This window comes from Rhinolophus ferrumequinum, chromosome 24 (genome assembly GCF_004115265.2).
Source record: "Rhinolophus ferrumequinum isolate MPI-CBG mRhiFer1 chromosome 24, mRhiFer1_v1.p, whole genome shotgun sequence".
In the NCBI taxonomy this organism is placed as follows: domain Eukaryota; kingdom Metazoa; phylum Chordata; class Mammalia; order Chiroptera; family Rhinolophidae; genus Rhinolophus; species Rhinolophus ferrumequinum.
Genome location: NC_046307.1, coordinates 40,422,599 through 40,440,078, shown reverse-complemented (window position 1 = coordinate 40,440,078; position 17,480 = coordinate 40,422,599).

The window sequence follows — 17,480 nt, the reverse complement described above, 5'->3', positions numbered from 1 at the left end:
CTGGACAGTGCAGACAGAGAACCTTCCGCGGGGGCAGGAAGTTCTGTGGGACTGAGCAAGTCCAAGCCTTCCTGGTCTTTGGGGCAGGGGCACTTGTTACAATGAAAGAAGGCTCATCCAGACACTGACTCAGACCCTCAGCTCACCCCTGACGGGTTGGGGTCAGGGCACACACTCCACATAGTCCCCCAAATACCCCCACTGAAACCTGTCATACTTTTACAAAACCCAAATAAAGTTCTGCAAATAACGTGGGTGGGAAAACTCAGACCCTTCCCAGTTGGGAAGCAGAAGGCAGATTGATTCAATGTTCCCTCCAGACTTTTGCTTTCTAGACGGAGCTTCAAAAACCTAAAAATTCCAATAAGCTTTTCAGGGACAATTGCTTCCAAGAACACAGGAAAAAGCAAAGTCTGAGACAAGAACATCGTGAAGAATTTCCAGGGCGGCACCCACCTGGTTCACTTTCCTGACAAGTTGATTGACAGCCCAAAAGCCGGTGACAGACGAGATTCTGTGCCAGGTGAGGCTGCTGTTTTCATTTATTTGCCACTATTCCAGGGCCTTGGTCTGCTTGTATGGATTTCCTCTCAGCCCCAAACAAATAAATAATTCATCCCCAAAGTGGCACATTTGCTGGTATTGCTTAGATTAAAAATCCCTAAAATATGTATTTAATTAGGATTTGCTGAGGCCATTATCAGCCTCAACACCGGAATTAAAATAAAATCTAGAGTTGTTACACAACAACTGCCAATTCGACTCCAGACATTCTCTGTCTGACACCAACCCTTGTCACTCTGGACTTTGCTAATGATGGGTATGGAGGTGACGGTGGCAGTATTTTTATGGCTAAGGCTGGTCTCTGGCTGAATCTGCCTAATTACCGTGTTGGAGTACAGGTAGCTCTTCCTGGGCTCACAGAACTGAGGGAATGTGCTATGTAATATTTATGGCTCCTATAAAATTCACGGAATAATTTTTGGTGCTTGACATTTGGTGGTATTTTCAACAGAGGCTTGCAGACTTGGCAGAAGTCCCCCTCCTGATGTCCACCCGCTTGGGCCCAGCCTGGAGAAGTGAGGTGGGGCTCTACCCACTGGTGCCTGGCCTGGACATTCAGGTGTGGAGGCATTAAATCCCCATTTAAAGATGCTCAGAAATGTGTTAGTCTTCCATGCATTCATTCAGAATCCTCACAGGTGTCCTGTGTTGACACATGTCATGTGCCTAGTAGAAGGTGGAAGAAATCAGGGGGAGGGGAGAGCTCCAGATGGTAAAGCTGAGGAGATGGGGTACCCCAGGAAACCCAAGGTTCTGCTTACCTTCCCCCCTCTTTCTTTCCCTTCCTCCTTCCCCTTTTCCTTCCTTCCTTCCTTCTTTCCTTCCTTCCTTCCTCTCTTCCTTCCTGTAACATTTAATAAGCACCTACTCTGTACCAGGCACGAATAAAGATGCTAAATAACACCATGTGTTGTAATAAAACCACGCCACTGCCCTTGGGAAGCGCACACCTAGAGGAGGAGAGGACCCCTCCCCAGGGCTCACGCTCCGGCCATGTAAATTCACAATTCTGCTAAATGCTACGGAAGAGCATTCACGTTCTCCGCTTCCTGAGCATCTCTCAACATCCCAGGAAACACAGGTTTTGACCTTCGCTGGCCTACCGCCCACTTGGGGGGCACAGTAAGGACTCGGGACTTCTGGCATTCTGGCACTGTGACACCAAGCCTGAAATACTCACGTCATTTGTCCATTGGTTCATTCCGTCCGTCGACAAGTACTGGCCGTGGCAGGCTGGGTGCTGAGGAGACAGACACCTTAACCGGCGACTCTCACCACCAAGAACATGGTCTGACAGAGGTGAGCTGTGGAGCGGGTGAATCTTCATGCTTGGGGAGAAGGTGGTGGGGGCTGGTCGCTGCAGAAATAAATGAGGACAAGTGAACTCTGTTTATTCAGAGCCCCCTATAGCGCGTCAGCCCCTGTCATTTGTGTTTGGCAGAGACTTAGTGGACTTGGCTGTACAGTGGACCAAAGGGAAGGCACAGGCGTGCCCTGATTGGAGGCTGCCGGCCTGGGGAAGCTGGTGGCCGCTGAGCTAGAAGCGGGTGTCCTATGTCATTGGTTAGGGGAGCGGACTTGGCTTTCTCTGGTTGATTCTAAATTGGATGCAGGGAGGAAAATGAGGGAAGCTGCCAGTCATTGATAAAATCCCAGCCAGGTGGGCTGGCTGCTACGGGTTCTGGGTCAGTTCTAGTTTCACACATGGTCTGGCTGCTGTTCGTATTTCGGTCTCTTATCCCCAAATGCTCTGTCCATCCTTAGAGTGAGTTCTTTCCATATAGTTAGCGTCTCATCAGGAAAGTGTCACAGATGTGGATACATGAGCTGAGTCTGAGAGGAAGAGAAGACATGAATTGTTTCTGGGAAAATACATTCCAGGTCCAGGAAGCAACATCGGGAAAGGACATGGGGCCCAGGGAATCGTGAGCACTGAGGTGGGGGGGGCAGGGGGAACGGAAGGGCTTCGTGCTGGCAGAGGGGTGGACACGGGATGATAGAGAGCCAGCACCAGGTCATCAGGAGCCTAGACAGTACCTGGGAGCAATGGGGAGCCCTGGAGGATTTTAAGCAAGGGCAGGCCACGATCTGGAGTGAGTGCTAGAAGTGCGGAAGTGACAGCATGTGGACAATGCATGGTGGGGGCCTTGAGAGGAGGTGGGACAACCTGTAAGCACATGTGTCCGTCCAAGACACTGGGAGCCTGTGTCACAAGAGGGACCGTCAGTGGGGACAGGGTGGATGGTGAGCCGTTCCATGGGGGAAGTTGGGCATCGGGGTGACACCGAGACACCCCTGGGTTCCACACACAGCCTGGGTATCCCTAGGAGCTGCTCTCAAGATGTGTGGGTGGGACCATATTCTCCAGGCCTCCAACTTGCCCCAGCCAACGTTTACAATACATCTCAGATTTAGCTGACATTGAATTCACAGAACTCATTTGGCTGAATGCAAAGGGCGGGTTTGAGCCAGAAGACAGGCTCGGATGTCTCTTAACTTAGAATGTCACCTCGTTAGCTTGCATAAATGACCAAGGAGGCCCTGGCCAGTTGTTGAGTATCTCCAGTTTGGTATTGTACCAATGAATGAATGAGTGAGCGAGTGAATGAATGATTTAGCAAAGCTCTTTCGTCCAACCAGTGTGCTTCCTTGCAAAATGAGAAACCAGCTTCCTCAGTAACTAGGTTGTAATTTAAGTTCCTAATGAGCCCTTGAGTGTGTTTCATAATTAGGGACCTGTGGCCAATTGCTACTTAGAGAACAAACCTCTTGTTGAGTTGAGTGAGGATGGTGATTCACCAAAGTAAAAACAAATGGGATTGTAGTCACCAGGTTTTATGTGCAGCCTATAATACCGGTGTAATTATACGTGTGCATCCATAAATTGGACACAAAGCTGAAAAGCATACTTTCCACAGCAAATGCAAAAGAATAACAAAGTCATAAAAATACACGGTGCCCAGCACGTGTCTGTGAAAACAGGCATGATGGGGTGTGTTTCCAGGGACTCAGTGTCTGGGGTCCCCTTTGTTACTCCCTAGTTTTGCCCTTCCTTCTTCAAGCTGGGCAGTGCCCCATCTTGGCAGTCTCTCCACGTCTCAAATGTTGTTGAAGCTCCACGTCTGCTAGGAGCATTTCTTGTACTTTTTGTGGCTACAAACCATGCTGTTGGTTAATCACAGAGCTTAAAATGTGATCAGACAAGATCTCACTTTAGCCTTTCTAATCCGGCAATTTTGCAGAAGGCCCACAGAATGACATTCATTACCTTAATTATAAAACCCTTTAACTACTGGCTCTGGCTGCAAACAGACGCTTTGGGGAGGCTGGCAGTGAGGAATTGGCAAGAAGCCTGCTTCCTTCTCTGAGCCCAGTTTCTTCATCTGTAAACAAGCGGTTTGGTCCAGGTTCTCTCCTTGTAAGATCATCTAAAATTCTGAAACCCTGATTTACTCGCTAGGATGTGACTTCCGTGGCTGTCTTGGACCTATGTTGTATAAACTAATCTGGAATTCGGTGAAAAGACTGAGAAACAGACAGCCAGGACATTTTGGCCACTCCGTGATCAAGTGACTCCGGGAGATACTGTTATTTGTTTGTCAAGTCAGTTGATTCAGCCTGGCGCTTCAGTGGGCTCTTTGAAACACTGGAGACAGTCTGTTTTGGGGACGAGCTGGGGTGTTTGGGGTAGCCTTCTGTGCGAACACCCAGAGCCTCTGTAGCTGGTCTGTAAGATCCCAGGGTGTCAGCTGCCCTCTGGGGCGGCTGTGTGAGGAAACCAGACAGCAGAAGGTCTCTGGGCCTTCCGGAAGGAGGCAGGCTGGCTGCGGGTAACCTCACCAATTGGGTGGGATTTGGTTGGACAGATAGAAAGAGACAAGACATTCTGGGAGTCCCATACGGCCCTTTCCAGAGGCTCATCCTCTGCAGGAATTCAGGTCCCTGCCATCTGGGTTCCCTCAGAGAAACTCCCACTTCCATGTTTTGATGCCAACTAGCAAGCAGACACGTTTCTGGTCCGCTGTGTTACAGACCCATCTTTGGGGAATGGCCCTGTGAGCCTCATCCTTTGGTTGTGTCCCTGCGGTTCCTCCCAGTCATGTGTCCCGGGAGGAACGTGAGCATTTCCAAGAAGCTGCCGACCATCTGAATTCGGTTTCCTTAGATCCCATCGGACATTCATCTTCTGGTACCCACAGAAATCTAAAAAAGCAAATAAGACTAGAGATAATTTATTAGGAGAACTGTAGATAGCAAACAATTATGTGTATCTGTTGGTTTGTTTTCCACATCTGGTCACCAGGCCAAAGAAACTTAATTAATTTTTTGGTTCCAAAGAGACAATTCCACCAATGATACACATCTTTAATTAGCCCAACTCAACAATTGTGCTCCGGTACATTATTTCAGGGAGCTTGATGCTGACACATTAATGGAAGATGGTGCCAGACTCTGGGGTAAGAATAACCGTGATTGTAAAGGCCTGAAATGAAAGTGGTTGCTTAAACAAGATAAGCACTGGGTTTTCATTCTAGAAGTGATCTAATAAGTTGCATATCTAAGAGAGAAATGCAAATGAGTGAAGAGCAGAACAGAATCCATTAGGAAAAAAGAAGAGGAAGGTAAGGGGGTTGGGCACTGTCTTTACGTCTTTATTAAATCTCTTGAGGGTATATTTTGCAAACGGTGAACAATCCAATACAAACTAGCTTGAGCATAAGGAATATTTATCTTATGAAACTGAAGAGTCCTGTAGCAGACTGTCTGAGCAGGCTCTGACCCGATTTCTCTGCTGTTCTCTGGTCTTTCCTCCTCCACTTGTTGACCTCTTTCTCACACTGGTTTCCCTCATGGTCACAGGATGATTGCCAGGAGACCTGAGGTTGCAGGAGTGTCCTTTTCATGGTGGGTGGTGGGGAGAGAATGGGGAGGGTGAGCTAGAGAATCGCTTCTCACAATCATCAAAGATTCCTGCACTCTGCTCTGACTGGACTGACCCGTATGTCCCCTTTGACATGTTCCATTCCCTAGGAAATGTAACTTATCTGAAAGTAGGGTTCATGTTCTCCTAATGCTCCTTTAAAGTCAGTTTTATTGATGTGCAATTTACATGCAGTAAAATGCACTCATTTTTGTTTGATGAGTTTGGATTGGATATACACGTACAACCACCACCACAATCAAGATACAGAACATTTCCATTACCACACAAGCTTCCCTTGTTGAACTTCCGAGTCTAAACACAACCCCCACCCCAGGCTGCAGGCAACCATCGGTCTACTTTCTGTCATGATAGGGTAGATTTCTCTTTCCTAGAGTTTCATGAATGGAATCATCTTGAAGGCACTCCTGTGGGACTGGCTTCTTTCACTCGTCTTCATGTTTTTAGATCCATCCAGGTGGCTGCAATCTTTTTTGAGACTGAATAGTTTTCTATTGCATGGATCTATCACAATTTGTAATTTGTGTATCTGTTGTCTTGTTGATAGACATTTGAACTGTCTCTGGTTTGGGCTCTTATGAGTAAATCTTTCTTGAACATTTGTGTACAAGAGACACAAATATATTTTCATTTCTCTTGGATAACTCCTAGGTGTTGTGTGGTAAGTGTATGTTTAACTTTATAAGAGACTTCCAAACTGTTTTCCAAAGTGGGTGTACCATTTCACACTCTGACCAATAACAAATAAGAATTCTAATTTTTCCAGATCCTTGCTAACATTTGGTGTTGTCAGTCTTAAATTTTAGCCACTCGAGTGGATATATTGTAGCATCTCATTGTGGTTTTAATTTGCAATTCCCTGAAGAATAAGGATGTTGACCATCTTTTCATGCGCTTATTGGCTATTCACGCATCTTCTTTTGTAAAGGTTCTATTCAAATTTTTTGTCTACTGCTAATGCTTTTGAAGCCTGCCTTGCACATAAACAGAAAAAGCCTGATAGTCACTTTCCTAGCTTCCCTTGCAACTAAACTGTAGTCATGTGATCTAGGCTTGACCAATCAGATGTGCCCAGTCTAATCTGCACATTGGGAGCTGGTGATTAAAATCAGAGGGGCTAGTAGAGTCCATTTTGACATCAGTGGGAACAGTATGCCTGGTACCAGTGACCACACCCATTGGCCAGTCAAGAGCTGAAGCAAAGGCCATCCTGCTGGATTTGGGGTGGGGCTTGGGGGTCCCACAGTAGGAGCCTCACCCAACCAGGTCTGTGGCTGACTCTGAACCAGCCTCCCCAACTCCTGCCTGTGATTCTGGAGCCACTCAGCCTCCTTCCTGCTTGTACCAGCCACATCCCCCAAGTCCGTTTCTGTCCTTGCAATCAGGGCACAGCATTGAGCATATGGCAGGTTAGTTTGTTGACTAGTCCCCGTGGAGAACTGAACCTGTTGAATTCCTGGTATACTGGAAATGGCCTAGATTGGGACTTTCTCCGTCAGAATGAGAATCCATGAATTAGCATGCTGCTTGTCACTACGGCCATTTCAGGCTTGGCTTGCTGTCAACTTCTTTGCCAAAGGGCTTGACAGTAAAAGACACTGTTGAAAATGAAATCTTATAATTGCCTTTGTAAAAGACGGCTGTATTTCAAGGTTTGGATCCCTGCCCTCATTTGCATTTGGATTGGGGAAATCAATACAGTAGTATAAGTATTTATTTTTAATAATCTGACAGCATGCAAATACACTTTCCATTTCCTAACTTCTTTCCCTTAGCTCCTCTGCCTCTGACGCCTCTGACAAAATAAGAACAAGCTCACAAAGGCTCACCAACTGGAAATGCATCTGTGGGTTTCTCCACGACTTGTCCTTCAGGAATTGCTGGAAGTTTCGAAGTCACAGACTGTGCACTTGACACCCTGCCTTACGAACCTTTTGGGACAGCACTTCCCAGGGCTGGGTCCAGGTTTTGCAGGATCTGAAACTTATATGATATAGGGGACCCTCTTTAAAAAGAGAATACAAAATTATGGTGTTAGAAGTGACCCCTGCGAGGGAGGGTCTAAAGCCTGAATTTCATTAGCTTCACAGTACATATGTTTCTTGCTACCACTGCCATACTTCAAACATCAGCAACAAATTCTAGATTCTGATGAGGATCAAGGTTAAACTTTCTTCCGTTCCTTTCTTCCTCTAAGGGACGGGGAAAATCCAGTACTTCCTGGCCACATCTTCTAACCAGCTGTGTGTTTCTTGCCATCTCTTAATAGGTTTGACATCTGGGACAAATGAGGGTGTTAGCTTCCTCCCCGTGTCCTTGGTCTGTCATTAGGCTAAAGTGCCACCAGAGCTCTGGACTTTCTCCACTTTGGCTTGATGCCCAAAAAACTAGGCATCCTCAAGGCTTGGTGAACCAGGGGACATAGATTTCTACCCTTTGTGCTTGGAAGCATGGACAACTTACCCAGACCCACATTAGTTCACCCCCAGCGGGGGGTTCACACCTCCATCCTGCCCTCCCGGGTAATTACTCCATCTAGCAGGAGAAGGGTCAGGTCCTCTGCAGTGTGGCCTGGCCTCTCCCCTGCCAGGGGCTGAGGGTCTAACTACCTTGCCCTTGAACCTGGACTGGCCTTATGACTCGCTCTGAACCAATAGAATGGGGGCGGGGGGGAGATGCTGCATGACTTTGAGACTCTTGAAACTCGTCCTCTCCAGATGGTGCCTCTTAGGACCTTCCCGCACATAAATTAGCTGCCATGAGGTGTGAGGAAGCCATGTTTAGGCGTCCCAGGCAACAGTTTCAGTTGAGCCCAGCCTTCCAGACATCCCAGCCGCGACAGTAAGCATTGTGAGTGGAGAAGCCTCCGGATGATTCCAGTCACCCCTGCTGCTTGGGTCTTCCTGGCTGAGGCCCCAGATACGTGGGACAAAGACGTGCTCCGCCTAGATTCCAGACCCAGAGAAGCCATGAGCTTAAAAGGGATCGTGTCCCATGCCACTAAGCTTGGTGGTTTGCTATGCAACAATACCTAACCAGACACGTAGCCATACGTTTGCTCAAGATAACATGAGAAGGGTACAAATTGGACATACACCAACCAGGCTGTTAACATTGGTTAGAGATGAGGGAAGAGGGGGCAGGAAGGCATGGCAACGAAAAAAAGTTTCCATGATATAATATGCTTGTATGTGATCCCATTTATGAACGTGTGTGTGTGTGTATGTGTGTGTGTGTGTGTGTGTAAGTAAATGCTTAAAGAGATGCATGAAATAATAGTCCTCAAAATGTTAATGGTGGCATTTAGGTGATTTTTCTTCCTTATCTTCTATATTGTTGCAATTTCTTTTACAACGAACATGCATTTTTATGTAACCAAGATGCAGAACAAAGCTATATTTATTGAAAAGATGGTAAACAGTCCTGGCTGAGAAAAGCATCCTACTGTACAAGCCCGCCCTCCCAAAGCCCACAGCTGGTCGGGGCCTCTCGGTTATGGGCCTTTTCCTGGACCGGGGCTCCCAGCATGGTTTCCTGGGGCTCCGCGATGGCCTCCAGGGATGTGGCCTGGGGTGACCTTCGCTCCACCTGCAGCCCCACCCCTCAAGGGACCCTCTGGAAGTCCCCAAGTCTGTCTGCCTGGCCAGTGTCGTGTTGGATGTGGCAACCGCCAACAGGATCCTCGCCTTCCAACAGAACCTGCTCCTCTTCCCACCAGGGGTAGAATGAAGCCGGAAGAGGCAGGAGTTAAAGGCCTGCCTGCTGGGTTAACACCTGCCACTGGGTGTTTAAAACAGCTTTATTGAGATACAGTTCACGTTCCGTCAAGGCACCCACTTGAAGTGTACAATGCGATGATTTTTGTTATATTACATTATCAAATTTTTAAAATTGTGGTGAAACATATACAAATATAAAAGTTGCCATTTTAATCATCTTTAAGTGTACCGTTCAGTTCCATTACGTACACTCACAGTGTTGTGCTACCATCACCAACATCTATTTCCCAAACCTCTGCATCACCCCAAACTCTGTACCCATTAACCAACGACTCCCCGTTTCCCTCCTGCCACAGCCCCTGGTAACCACTAGTCTGCTTTCTGTCTCCACGAATTTGCCTATTCCATGTACTTCATGTAGGTGGAGTCATAAGGTGTGTGATCTTTTGTGTCTGGCTTCTTTCAATTGGCGGAATGTTTTCGAGGTCCGACCATGTTGTAGCGTGTCCGTGAGGCGCTCCTTTTTACGGCTGAGCCATGTTCCACTGTCTGGATGGACTCACTGTTTGTCAATCATCCGTTGGTGGACACTGGGTTGTTTCCACCTTTTCTGACACTGGCTTTTTTGAGACCCAAGAGTGTGTTTCTCCTCTCAGTTACCGACCACCTTTTCCTCCATCAGGACTCCAAATCTGTCCCGGGACCTTTCAGGTGAAATGAGGAGAGGCAGCTGCAGAGGGAGAAGGAGGATTGAGGCCCTGGTCCACGCCAGTCGGCGTGTCTGGTGGCTTGAGCCTGTGGCTAACATAGACCGGGCTCGTTCCCAAGGTTCCTACCTGGGCCAATCCCTTACCCTCTCTGGGACCGTTTCCTCATATCATGCGTCCGTGTGGGGAGCTGCACAGATGACATGGGAAGTGCAGGTAAAGCGTTAGCTTGGTGCCTAGTCCAGGATGGGCACGGAGGCAGGGTGGCCCGGGCAGCCCAGCAACGCTTACGTAGCACCTTCCACCCGCATCCTGCCATCTGGCCCCATCTGTGTCCCTCTGCCCGTGGCTCTCCTGGCAGCCAGAGCCTGCTGTGATGGTGCTCATCGCAGGAGGGACGTGCAGGGGAATAAGCCACGTGCTTTCCAATGGCCTCAGCCAACACTGCGGAAACACCAGCTCTCTCGCGGTGGGTGGCGTAGCTCTGGGCGCATGTTCCACAGCGCTTCCCCGAGACCCCAGTGGGATGAAGCTCCGGTTGTCCATCGTGGAGGCTGGCTTGTCATTGCACCCTTCACTGGCCACCTTCCTGTCCCTTTGTCACTCCCTTACTCTTCTATTGGTATTCCCTGTGCCTCCCAAATAGAATTCATGCATTGAATCCTTGTCTCAGGGTCTGCTTCTAGGCAGAATTCAAACTAAGACATTATTATTATTATTATTATTATTATTATTATTATTATTCAGTGCATTCCCATCTCAACCTCTACCTCCTCCAGGAAGCCTCCCCTGGCTGCACCCACCACAAGGACCAACATCTCCATACAAAGTACAGTGCTTATTGGCCACAGACCTTATTTTTCTCTTCATCACATCTGCCTTATTTTATTCCACACTTCATCAGTTGCATATAGAAAATGCTAATTCTGTTAGCTGGCCCCCTGGGAGCTGACCCCACACTCTCTCTCTCTCTCTCTCTCTCTCTCTCTCTCTCTCTCTGAATCTGTGATGAAGCCATTCTGCCTTTGATGGAGGCAGAAGATGAAATGCAGGCTGCCATGAATCCCAGGGAGAGGCGGCCTGGCATGCAATATTTAAGCGGCCCTTTCATGAAAGGAGCTACCCGAGCTCTTAACATCAATGTTCAAGAAAGTCCAACTTGATTTTCAAACTCTGACAGACGTTTGGGTGTGCTTCTGAGTTTTTAATACTCATTTCTACAGCCTTGATATTTTAATTTGCTTCCTTTCAATGTTTACAAGCTGAAAGTGCTATCATCAGGTGCCCTGTCGAGAGTCAGAGCACGATAGGTGGGGGCTCGTGGCAAGCTGAGAGGCAATTTTACTGTCCCTTAAAGGTCAGTAAAGCTGACCTCTCCCACGTGGGGATCTGAGATACCTGCACCTTTGTTGGCACAAAGTCCAAGCTGTTGGTTGAAAAGTGTAAGGTCGACCAAAGGCAGCATGACTCTTCCCCTCCCTCCTTCTCTCTTCCTTCCCTCTTTCTTTCTTTCCACTTTATATTGAATAACATGCTAAGGTGGACAGCTCAATGAATTTGTACGCATGTGCCCTGTGTAACCACCACCAGAGCAAGATGTAGGACATTCTGTCACCCCAGAGGGACCCCCATTTTCCTTCCCAGACAGAACCCCCAAAGGTAAACACTAGCCTGACCTCTGTTGCCTAAGATTAGTCTTCCTTGGTTTTAAACTTCATATAAATAAAAGCTTACCATATTTCTGGTTCTTTTCGCTGAATGCATTTTTAGATTCACCCGTGATCTCACATGTCTCAGTAGTTTGCTCTTTTTTATTCTTACATAATATCCCATGGTATGAACATAATGCAGTTCCTTCATCTGTTGTACTCTTGTGGGCATTTGGGTTGTTTCCAGTTTGGGTTATGTATTAGTCTGCTCAGGCTGCCATAACGAAATGCCACAGACTAGGTGGCTTAGACAACAGACATTTATTTCCTCCCATTTGTGGAGGCTGCAGTGTTGTTGTCCCCTGAGTTCTCTCTCCCTGGCTTGCAGACGGCCACCTTCTCTCTGTGTCCTCACATGACCTTTATTCTGCATGCATCCCTGTCTCTTTCTCTTCTAATACGGACACCAGTCCTATTGGATCAGGGTCTCACCCTTATGACCTCATTTAACTTGAATTACCTCCTTAAGGGCCTGTCTCCAAATATAGTCACACTTGGGGGTTAGAGCTTCAACCTATGAAATTTTTTTTGAGGGGGAGGAAACAATTCAGTCCACAATATGCTATTAAAAATAATGCAGCTGTGGCCCTTCATGTACAGGTCTTTTCTTGAACATAAGCACTCATTTTTTTTGGGGGGGGGTGTACACCCAGGATTGGACTCTCTGGGTCATACAGCATAAATGACTTCGGTGGATACTGCCAAACTCTTTTCCAAAGTGATATACTAGTTGACCTTCCCAACAGTTGGTGTCAAATTTCTAGTCTTTCTGGGTCCTTGTTAGTAGTTGGTATTGTCTCTTCTTTTAATTTTAGCCCTTCTAATGAGGATGCAGAATGATCTTCTTGAAATCAACTTTTTAGTTTTTGAATAATTGTAAACTTACAGAAAAGTTGCAAAGATACTGCAAAGAATTCCCATATCCTCTTCACCCAGTTTCCCCTATGTTAACATCAGAAAAGGCTTTAAAAAAACATATACCAACACAAAATCCTTTGCTATTGCCATTAATTCTCTAGGCTGTCAGAAATCCAGGTACATTCCCCTGTGAATAAAATAAAATATCTACAGTCTGTTATATACAATAACTAAATTTTCTCAAATGCTTATACATGTTAATATTTTAAATGGTAGCAGTGGAAAATATGTTATTTATCTAACTAAAATATCTAAATTAGATAAGCATCTTTAAAGGAGCTTAGGCCATACTTTATTTCAGTGATTGGAATATATGAAATTTTGATTTATTTTTCCGAATAATGAAAGTCCTCATATTATGCATCATCATAGGTAGAGAATTAATCATTCTCGGCATATGTTGACCAAACTCTCTTTAAGTCATCCTTTGTCCCAGGTTTTCCCTTCACCTCCAAAATCAGAGAAGAAAATTAAGCAAAATTATAAACTATACATAACATACAATTTACCATCTTCACCATTTTTCAGCCGTGTTAAGTATATTTATACTGTTATACAACCAATCTCCAGAAATTTTTCATCTTGCAAAACTAAAATTCTGTACTCATTCAGAGTAAGCTTTTAAAAGTATAAATCCAATGTCATTCTCTCGCTGAGAGCCCTCTGAAGATTTCCCATTTCTCTTCGGAATAAATCTAGTTTCCTAATGACAAGACCCTGCCGAGTCATCCAGAGCTCTGGTGTTCTCATTGCTTCTCGCCACACCTGGTCTTCCCCACCAGGCCTTCTGAATCCTCACCGACTGACTCCAGCCGTCGTCATTCTGCTCACCACAATCTGAAGTGACCGTGTTCAATGATTGGTGTGTGGTTTACTGTCTGCCCTACTAGATGTAACCCTCATGAGAGCAAGGGCCCAAGCTGTCTTCTCGATTGCTGAGTCGCCGGGGCCTACCATGGGGCCTGGCACACAGTAGGTGCTCAACACGGGTTTGGTGAGTGAATATTCGAGGCAAAATGGTGAGAAAGATGGAGAAGATGCCCTGGAGGAGCACACACCCCACTGAGGCCAGCATGCCTCCCCACCCTCACCCTTATACACACACACAGAAGCTCCCAATGGGTAAAGACGGAAAGACAAAAGTGAGAAGAGAAAGGAGTCGAATTAGTCAAGGCTGAAACAGAGCAGAGCCTCTGGGAGCTACGCAGACCTCAAGAGATTTATTCATTCTGATCCCCGCAAATTCATATGCTGAAGTCCTGACCCCCAGTACTTCTGAATGTTACCGTAGTAGGAAATAGTCTTTAAAAAGATGATTACGGTTCAGTGAGCTCATTGCAGTGGGCTCCAATCCAGTATGGCTGGGGTCCTTATAAGAAGAGGAAATTAGACACAGACACATGGAGGGAAGACCGTGTGAGGAGAGGGAGAAGACAGTTGTCTGCAAGCCAAGGAGAGAGGCCTCAGAAGAAACCAACCCTGCCGACACCTTGATCCAGAACTGTGAGAAAAGAAACTTCCGTTGTTTAAGCCTCCCAGCTTGGATGTTGTTATGCAGCCTAAGCTGATTAATACAAGAGGGTTTGTCTTGGTATCACTGAGGGCCCGAGGGATGCGTTTGCTTCTGGCAGGACACATAGTGGGCACGAGCAGGAGGAGGTGAGGCGGGAGAGGCAGGATGGACTGAGCCTGCCAGGACAGTGGGACCCACGGGGACAGGAGAAGCAGAGCCCAGCACCTGGGGGCACGTGGCCTAAAGGTGGAGATGCCAAGGGGCCACGACTGGAGCTGGAGGTTGGCGCCCACCCTTGCCAAGTGTGCTCGTGGCCTGCTCACCACTCCTGGTTTCCCAGAGGCATGGAGCTCATTGATCCAAGGGGAGCACGCAGCCTCCTGGAATGAGGGGCCCCAGTTTCTTGGGCTTCTGCAGACAGATACAAAGAGGAGCCTGCAGGCAACATGCCCCGTGGGCCAACAGGCGACAACAGGGCCATGCTGGCTACATCTTAATAGTAGAAGCCACGTCTGATTGCTACTTGTCAACAAAGATGAATGCATCTGGAAACAAAAATTATATATGTAATTTTCCACATATCACATTTTGGGCATTCAACACAATACAGGAATTTGTAGAAATATGCCACCATTACAGCCTCACAATGTTTCCAGAACAAACTTAGCATACAGGAAGTCGACGAGACAACCTTATATCAAATCAAACAAGTCGAAATCTTTCATTTAGCTGAAATGTTACAACAGTTACCAAACAGAACTGCAAACCTTCAGATTTGAGCTTCTTTTTCAAATGTATTTAAAAATCTCCAGCAAAATGATATTTTAACTAGGAAAAGACTAATTTTCACACAATTCAGTAATCATTCATCTTGGTGGCTTACAGACGAGCACTTAGCTGTTCCATAATAAACCAAAGTCGAAGTCTGTCACTTGCATTAAGGCTTGCAAATAAAAGGAAAGGGCTGGTTTCCTTTTAACAGCATTCTCTATACGCCACAGCAAAATGACAGAAATAATTGGGAGTGTAAGAAATACTGTTTAATAGCAGATGATGTTCTACGTTTCATGATTTGCCATGAAACAAAATACTTTTTACTGAATTGTGTTCTGGGGAATCCAGCCGACCCTTTGACACCAGAAAGAAGGATTTCTTGTAATAAAAGCTTCAGGGCAATTTCACTTAGTAAGTAGTGATTTTTTCCCCCATGCCCCCAAATTATTAACAGCTGGGATGTGTGTTTTATACCAGAAAATTAATCACGTCATGTACAGGACTTCATGGAAAGGAATGCATAATGAGGTCCTGTTTATTTCAAACAGGAAAATGTAGCTAGGCACTTAAATTAGATAAACGGACTGCTGTTACAGAAATTGGTGAGGAACGATTTTGCCACACGGTGAAGAGAATGCATTAAAGATATGAGCAGCTGCTTCTCAGTTTAATTTGATAGTGTTTCAAAATTCAGGAAATGACTTCTGTGTTCTGGTGAGATTTCAAATTGCAAAGCTGACAGAACCCGCCTATAATACGGGTTTCCAAACTGTGGAGACGTTTGGACGCTCTCACCAACGCGTTGCATTTCGGCAAAAGGATTAAGTTCTGGGTAATGCAGAGAAAGCCATTTCCTTGATAGAGTTATCTATTAGGTCAATGATCATTTTCACTACAAAGATGTCATTTACATATCAAATCCAATTGCAGAGCTTTGTGGGGCAGTTGAAAGAAGAGCCAAAAATTACTGAATTTAATGCAACACGGTAATTATAGTATAAAAGTTGACTTACAACAACAGGAATTTATTCTCTCGCTGTTCTGGAGCCCAGGAGGTGGGACTCATTATCACTGGGCCAAAATCAAGGTGTCAGCAGGACAGCGCTCACTCCAGAAGCCTCTCTCCTGCCCCTTCCCGCTTCTGGTGGCTGGCATTCCTTGGCTCATCTCTGCCTCTGCCTTCACGTCACTTCTCTTCTGCCTGTGTCAGATCTCCCTCTGCCTCCTACATACGATGATATTTGTGATTGCATTTAGTAGGGTCAAAGGGACAATTCAGGATAATCCCCCATCTCAATATCCTGAACTTAATTACATTTACAAAGACCCTTTTTCTTTTTAAGGTGACAGGTTCCATGGATTAGGACCTGATATCTTTGGGTGGCTTTTGCCTCATGAAATAGTAGTGAGGGGTCTTTGAGTTAATACATGTATGGCACTGGCACTGAGAAAGCCGTAGTGACGGGCACCTGTTGTCCCCAGGCCACAGGGAATTGGAATCTGATACCTTAGGGTGGCCCTGGAAGCTGTGAATTTGCCCTAATACCTTCCTCCACATGCCTTTCTCCTGAGCCGCACATCCTTGGGGCGGGAAGGGCCATCTCACGTACAGACACCGGGCCTGCCCTGCGCTCAGCAGCCAAGCACGGCTGGCCGGCCGGAGTGTGTTGAAGTAAACTTTTTCTGAAGAATTGCAGCTTGCCTGTGTGTTTAGACCTTTGGTAGAAATGTCTCTGGAATGTAGTATGGATTCCCCAAAAGTGTCTCGGGACTGCTGCTCAGCCTTGCTGCTGACACAGTGGTGACGACCATGATTCTTGCTAGGCACACCTGTCATTGGACGAGGCTGAGAGGTGGAGGGTGGCTAGGTGTCTGCTCTAGCCAAATGCATCAGACACATGTGACACCCAGGTTTTGATTCTGAATTTTCCTGTTTCCTCTTTCCTGCCAGGAGAGCTACTGGTTCATCTGTAGGTATCCTTCCTGAGGACAGACTCCCCAGCTCTCGTGCCTTCCCCCCATTTTATTTTATTTTGCCTCTTCTAGTAGCTGTGGTTGGGAAGCTAGATAACTGAGGCTTGTTAGCACTTTTTGCAAAAAAAGAGTTTATTGTCTCAAGGTAAGAGTCTTAGGACAAAAATCTTTATTATTATTTTTATTATTATTATTTACTTATGTACCTTCCCCCCCACCACAAAGAACTTGAAAAACTTTGTATCTTCTGGCATGTTTTTAATTGACATCTAAAATTTTTCATAAATTTAAATGGCTGCAAAGGATAAAATTTCTTATGCATTGTAAATATTGACATTTTAAAAATAAAACTGTCATATCACCCTTTTAAAATATATCCAATGAAATCCAAATGCCACAGTAATTTGATATCCACCATCATTCACTTAAAAGGTACATGAACAAACTTTAATAGGCAGAAACTTTGTAACTTGCGTCTCTCCTTGAACTCATATTTCTGTTCCATTTCCCCCCAGAGTTGTATTCTAATGTAATATATTTTATGCTTCAAAGTGTTTTATTAATCACCCTATCATAATTCTCTCCACAAAAAGTATAAGTTAAAATTACATTTTTTTAATTACCTGTGACCATAAAGCTCTGGGGTTAAAAAAAATTTAT